We start from the raw sequence: 7,866 nt of genomic DNA on the forward strand, positions 1-7,866 counted from the left end.
TCATGGGCCAGGAGATGACCCTTTTGGAAAGGGAAGGTGTATACAACATGGCCTCCATGTTATAAGTAGACCACTGAGCTTGAGAAAGTTTATTTCACCCAAGGGTCTTACCACCAATCATATTCTAGGATGTCAACTCACTAGCTGTCTATAACACAGATGAAGCTGTCTTCAGAGTCTACAGAAAGTCCAGAGCCACCTACACCAGAATCCCAACCAAGCTTTCTTTGTCTTCCTTTGGCTGTGACACAATAACAAACAGGAGCTGCTTAAGGAAGAAGGCTTCATTCTAGCTCACACTTCAAAGCTGCAGTTATCACAGTTGAGAAGGCATAGTGTCAGGAGCATGAGGCAGCACTTCACACTGTATCCAGTGTGTGAGAGAGAGACAGAGACAGAGAAAGAGAGACAGAGAGAGAGACTCTATTCAGGATTCTAGCACATAGGATATTGTCATCTACAGTTCAGAAGGATCTTCCTATGTCACTTAGCATTGTCTAGAAATTCTCTAACAGACATGCTAAGTTTGTTTTCATGGTGACTCTAAAGCCCATTATGTGGGCAATCAAGAAGAACTATCATCTCTGTCTATCTCTGTCATGTCTTCCTGTTGCTCCATTAAGTAGACAAGACAGGGAAGTTGTACCATATTTTAAATGCATTAGCTTTTGCATCCAGCCAGAAATCAGAGGAAGTATTGCTTAGTTATCTTTCATACAGCTAAGGACCATCTGCCTAGGGAATGGTGATTTGCAAAATTGATTGAATTCTGCTACATTAATTAATAATGAAGACAATCCTTCCAAGATATACCCACAGGATTATGTGATTTTCACTGAGATTCCTTTCTCAAGTGACTCTAGGCTGTACCAAATGAAAAGTGAATAATACCTAAGACAGCTATATTATGGTATAATTTTTATCATGTTATGAAAGGGTGTGGGTGGTGATGTGGCTCAGGGGTAAAGAAAATTGCTGGCAAATCTAAGGACTTAAACTCTTCCCAGTAATTACATGGTGAAGGTAAAGAAATAAGTCAACATTGTCTTCTGACCCACACATGTACCATGGAATGACCCTCCAATAAACAAGTAAATATAGTTTAAAGAATATATTAGAAGTGATTTCTGTTTGCTGAATTTCTACGGCTGATTATTTCTGCTTGCTAATTATTAAAGAGACATTGTCTCAGTTAATGGTCTAGAGCTTTAACTCATGAACCCAATTCATCCTGGGCAAATGACCTTTTGGATACACTCAGTTCTCTTGTCCCTTGCTGCCTAGATATTAGTTGAGTTCAAGCAGAACAGGGAGGTAGAGCAAATGTTTATTTTCATCAGTGATTTTCAAACTTTGCCTCCTGATTACTCTGGCATGACATGGTGGACTTGTGAAATAAAGACAAGCTTTGTCAGCAAAGTCAACTGAGATACTTTCTGTTAAAATGATGGTCAGTTTTGAAATAATTTGTGGTGGGAGATGTCTGGAGAAAAAAAGTTGGATGTCGTTATGATCAACTTGTCAGATAGTGCAGGGGAGTCCATCTTTTTCATATTTTAACACAGCATTTTTGTCTCCAAAATTAATGTCCCAGAACCACAAGCTGACTTACAAGTTGAAAATTGAATTTCCTCCCAAAGCTCTAAACTTAAAATGTTTTAAATAATTTCATGATTGTTTTGGCCTGAGTTCAGAGTTACCCTTGACTGTGTATCCTGTAAGTTGACACACCTGTAAGTGGTCACTGCAAAATTGATGTACACTCAGGCAACACTACTTGGACTGTGCAGGAGGAAGTCATGGAGTTGAGAGGGGTGGGGGTAATGGGAGGAAATGTAGGGCAGAGACAGAAAGGTGGAAATGATGTAAATACAGTAGTCAGTATAAAAGTCTTTTAAAAAGTGAAAAAAGGTTTTTTTCATTTATTTAGAGGATATTTTTGTTAATGAAACCTAACAGTTTAATTGTTCATATACAAAATTAGTTATTATCACTATTAAAATTATATATGAAACTGTGAGATGAAATGAATTTTTCATTATTTTAAAGACCCATTTTTAGTGTGTGTGTCTCTGTGTGTTTGTATGTGTGTGTGTGTATGAGAGAGAGAAAGAGAGAGAGGGAGGGAGGGAGGGAAAGAGGGAGGGAGGGGAGACACATACACACACACAGAGAGAGAGAGAGAGAGAGAGAGAGAGAGAGAGAGAGAGAGAGAAAGTAGTGCCCACAGAGGCCAATTTGGTTTCCCTGGAACTGGTGTTAAAACTGGTATGAACCACGTGACATGGGTTCTGAGATCCTTTTCAGGCCATCTGTATCCCCAACAAGTGCTCTCTGTGCTGAAACATCTCTCCAGCTTCGTGTATCGTTTTCAAACATATTTACTTCATACTTACTTATTTATGTGTGAGTGTATGTGTATGTGGGCTGTGGAATGCAGAAAATATGGGCAAATGATCAGGAGCTACAAATGAAAACATAAACAGCAGAATACAAGAGATGGAAGAGAGAATCTCAGGTGTTGAAGGACACAGCCTGACTGTCAGTCTGAAAACTGAAAAACAAGTTGTTGCATAATTAAAGGTACACTGAGAGGGAAGGCAAAGCCTACCAATGCAAGCATTAAATCCTAAATCTTTTTTATTGCTTTATAAATAATACCATTCAAAATTCCCACCTCCTCCCCTCCTCCCATTTCCCTTCCACTCCCCCACTGATCCTCCCGGCTCCCTCTCTAGTCCTAAAAGAATGCAGGGGACCCTGCCCAGTGGGAAGTCCAAGGCCCTCCCCTCTCCATCCAGGCCTAGGAAAGTGTGCATCCAAACAGACTTGGATTCCAAAAAGCCAGCACATGCAGTAGAATCAAATCGCAGTGCCATTATCATTGTCAGTCACATCAGAGAGTCCAGTTTGATCACATGCTCGTTTAGTCCCAGTCCAGCTGGCCTTGGTGAGCTCCCATTAGATCAGTCACACCGTCTCAGAGGGTGGACCAAACCCTCACGGTCCTGACTTCCTTACTCATCTTCTCCATCCTTCTGCTCTTTAACTGGAACTTGGGAGCTCAGTCCAGTTCTCTGATGTGGGTCTCTGTCTCTATCTCCTGTCGGTGAACTAGGGTTCTATGGTGATATTCAAGATATTCATCAGTGTGGCTATGGGACAAGGCAAGTTCAGGCACCCTCTCCTCAAGGACCTATGATGGAGGAAGGTCATTGGCTAATAAAGGAACTGCCTTGGCCCATTTTGTTGGTTAGAAGATAGGTGGGAGGAGTAAACAGAACAGAACGCTGGGAGGAAGAGGAAGTGAGCTCAGACTCCACAGCTCTCCAAGGTGTGTACTACCACACACAACAACTCTCTTCCTTTTTTTATGTTTTTTACTTTAAGAACTTCAACTTTTAGTCTGCATATATTTTTAACACACTGTAAACCATTTAAAAATTTTCTTTGTCTTTGAATCTCTCTTTACTGTATATCTCTCTTTTTCTGACCACATGAGTCTTTAATTTACCAAGCAATATCAGTAGGATTAAAGGCGTGGCTTTGCCGGCTGGATCCAGCCCATTCCTTAGCTTTCCAGCCTCATGGCTGAGGTACTGGCTGTAGCCATGTTTACTGCTACAACTCTATGGCATTTCAAGGTCCCTGCCAGCAAGCGAGCTTCAGCAGCCTGTGCTTGCAAACCACACAAACCACCTGCATAAAAGAGTCAGAGTTTGCCCTGGCAGGACAGCCCAGAAAGCTGGCATTTTTAAATGGCGCAGCTTTTTTCCTGCTACAGCTGAAAATCCAAAAGCATGCGTTCAGCTTTTCGTCAACACCGTTTAAGTGTTTCGTGGCAGGACCTCTTAATGAGCTGCAGGGTTTTGCAGCTAAAGCTGAGTCAGGAAGCCTCTCTTAGATGAGAGCACTTGCTTGCCTCTAGCAAGCAGAGTAGAACCGAGAAATTGCTGCTACCAAGAGACCAGGCACAATGCTTTCATTTTGTTCTAGAATTACTTCCCAAGCTGTCTCAGGCTTTATGTGGAAGCAGTTGTCCACGTGGGCGCCATTTGTAGTAATAAGAGTGGCGGGGCTGCATCCCCAGCACCCGGCCGCCCCCACGGCTAGCTTTACCCAAAATAATTACACGGAAACTGTATTCTTTTAAACACTGCTTGGCCCATTCTCTTCTAGGCTAATTCTCACATATTAATTTAGCCCATTTCTAATCATCTGTGTGTAGCACCCCAAGGTGCACTTACCAGGGAGATTCTAGCCTATGTCCATCCTGAATCGGAGCTTCATCCCTGGAGCGGGGCATGGCCTCTCTCTGAGGCGTCTGCTCCCGAGAGGAGAGCTGTGGAGTCTGACCTCACTTCCTCTTCCTCCCAGCGTTCTGTTCTGTTTACTCCTCCCACCTATCTTCTAACCAATAAAATGGGCCAAGGCAGTTCCTTTATTAGCCAATGACCTTCCTCCATCACGGTGATTTTGTCTGCTTCCAATTTTCAGGAGGATCTATATGTTTTTCTTTGGGTTTACCTTATTATTTAGCTTCTCTAGGAATGGGAACTCTAGGCTAAATGTCCTTTGTTTATGGCTAGAATCCACTAATGAGTCAGTACATACCATATTCATATTTTTGGGTCTGGGTTATCTCACTCAGGAGAGTCCTTTATATTTTTATCCATTTGCATGCAAAATTCAAGATGTCATTGTTTTTTTTTACCACTGAGTAGTACTCTAATGTGTATATGTGCCACACTTTCTTTATCCATTCTTCCATTAAGGGGCATCTAGGTTGTTTCCAGGTTCTGGCTATTACAAATAGTGCTGCTATGAACATAGTTGAACAAATGGTTTTGTAGTATGACTGAGCATCTCTTGGGTATATTCCCAAGAGTGGTATTAAATCCTAAATGTTCAAGAATGATATTCTGTGCACACTGCAGCAGGGTCACAAGGCCTTGACAGCTCTGCTTTAGTGACATTGCTTGTGAGAAGCTGCATGGTTGCCTACGTGATTGAGGTGACTTCCTACACTAACAACAGTTTTTCTATGTAGGTTTGCCATAGTACAGGTTGCTCTCCCTTGTCTTTTCGTACTCTCAGCTTCATTTGCATACTTTTACCAGGCATCACCCATTTGGGGCCTTCTTTGGGGGCTCTAATACTGCAGCAGACATTTGTCTGACTTGCCAAGATGTCCTTGGAAATGTCAGTGGAAGCCCCATGACTCCATGACATCATCAATCTGAAAGACCAAACACCATGTAGATACCTCCAAATGCCATCCGCACAAACTATGCTTAAGCCAATATGAACCATGGTTGCAGCTGAGCATTGATCACCTGGGCAACAGGGAGCTGAATCTCAAGGTGTTCCTGGGGTAAAACTGGGGGCAGAGCTCAGGGATACTCAGGGTTGGCCTCTACTTTGGCTGTATATCTTTCAAGGTTTCACTATTGCTTATTATCATGAGATTTAGTACCAAAATTTTAATATAGCAGCTCTCATAGGACAAAGTACAACTAAATCGCAAAATTTTAAATTTCAGTAGAGTATGATCTTATTTATTTATTTGTTTATTTGTTTGTTTCAATCATCTATAAATGCCTATTTATGTATAGTTCTTTTTATGTATTTTTGTTATTTTAATATTTCAAAATTAAATTTATTTCATTATTTTATTTTCCAACAACAGTTTCCACTCACTCCTCTCTTTCCACTCCCTTCCACCACCTCCCGCCTGTCCCCTTCAACCAATCTACTCTTTCTCTGTTTCTGTTCAGAAAGGGCAAGCTTCCCATGGATGTCAAGAAAGCATGGCACATCAAGTTGAGGTGGATCTAAGCTCCTCCCCTCATATTATGGCATGATAGGCAACCCATTATGAGGACTCAGTTCCCAAAAGCCTGCCAAAGCTTAAGGGACAGGCTTCTCTCCCACTGTTAGGAGTCCTATAAGTAGGCCAAGATACACAACTGTCACACATATGTAGAGGGCCTAGTTCAATCCCATGTGGGCTCCTTCACTCTTGGTCCAGTGTCTGTGAGCTTCTATGAGTCCCAGTAGCTGTTTCTGTTGGTTTCCTTGTGATGACCTTGACCACCTGTCTCATACAATCATTCCTCTCTCTCTTCAACAGTACTCCCAAAACTAGGCCCAGTACTTGGCTGTGGATCTCTGCATCTGATTCCATCAGTTACTGGAGGAAGTATTTTTGACGAGTATTGGTGTAGTCACCAATCTGATTACAAGAGATAACCAATTTAGGCTACTTATCCTCAATTGCTAGGAGTCTTAGCCAAGATCATCCTTGTAGGTTTGTGGGAGTTTCCTTTGCCCCAGGTTTCTACCTGACATGGGGATATTGTCTCCCCACCCCCATCAAGACATCTCTTTCTTTACTCTCTCCCTTTGTTTTACTCCCAATGTAATCCCTCATTTTCCCATTCCTACCTGCCTGTTATTTACCAAGGGTATCTCTTCTAGTCCCCCTTCCTAGGAAAATCCATCTATTACTCTTTGGGCTGCCCTTTTTACCTAGCCTGTCCAGGGTTTTAGGTTGTTTTACTTTATAGCTAATAACCACTTATGAATGAGTACATGTAAAGTTTATCTTTCTGGGTCTGAGTACCTCACTCGGGATGATTGTATTTTCTAGTTCCATCTATTTGCCTTCAGATATCCTTATGATACTCTTTTTAATAGCAAAATAATGCTCCACTGTGTAAATGTGCCACATTTTTTTTATCCACTCTTTGGTTAGAGACATTTGGGTTGATTCCAGGTCCTGGCTATTATGAATAATGTTGCAATGAACATGGTTGACCAAGTGTTCTATGGTTGAACATCCTTTGGGTATATGGCCAAGATTGGTATAGCTGGGTTGTGAGGTAGATTGATTCTCAATTTTCTGAGCATTCCATATTGGCTTCCAAAGTGGTTGTGCAAGTTTGCACTCTCACCAGCAGTGGAGGAGTGTTCCTCTTGGTCCACATCATTTCCAGCATGAGCTGTTCCTTGTATTTCTTAACTTAGCCATTTTGAAAGAGGTAAGATGAAATCTCAGAATCATTTTTATTTTCATTTCCCTCATAGCGAATGATGTTGAACACTTCTTGGTCTTTATTTTCAAAGATTTATTTATTTATCATGCATACAATGTACCTCCTGAATGTACACCTCCATGCCAGAAGAGGGCACCAGATCTCATGACAGATGGTTGTGAGCCACTACATGGTTGCTGGGAATTGAACTCAGGTCCTCTAGAAGAGCTGCCAGTGCTCTTAGGCTCTGAGCCACCTATCCAGCCCAATTCTTGGTCTTTTGATCATTTGACATTGTTTTGTTGAGAATTCTCTTTTTAGATCTGTACCCCATTTCTAAAATTGGATTATTTGGGTTTTTTTATGTCTAGTTTTTTGAGTTTTTTTTAAATATATTTTGGAGATCAGCTCTTTTTTAGATGTGGGGTTGGTGAAGATCTTTGCCCATTTTGTAGGCTGCCTTTTTGTTTATTGACAGTGTCCTTAGCCTTACAGAGCTTTTAAGTTTCAGGAGATCCCACTTATTAATGTGTAAAGCACCTCGTCCCCTGGAACATATGAGACCCAGTCACTTCTTCCAACTAAATTTGAAAGGTCTGAATGACCTCTATACAACACTCTATTACATAGTGGTGCAGACTGCCAAGAATATTCTCACAGTCTTATAAGTTGGGTGTACAGGAAGACACTTTGTGACAAGCTAGAGGGAAGAAGATGCATTGTGAGAGTTATACCTTTGGTGAAGTGACTTTATTTGTTAGGGAATGAGGTAAGGACAGATTCTAACAGGTTGCTATTGTTTTGCTGAGCTGACTTGTCAAAAATGACA

This window comes from Microtus oregoni, unplaced genomic scaffold (genome assembly GCF_018167655.1).
Source record: "Microtus oregoni isolate MIOR12 unplaced genomic scaffold, Mior012 000029F_ref0000214, whole genome shotgun sequence".
NCBI classification, from domain to species: Eukaryota; Metazoa; Chordata; class Mammalia; order Rodentia; family Cricetidae; genus Microtus; species Microtus oregoni.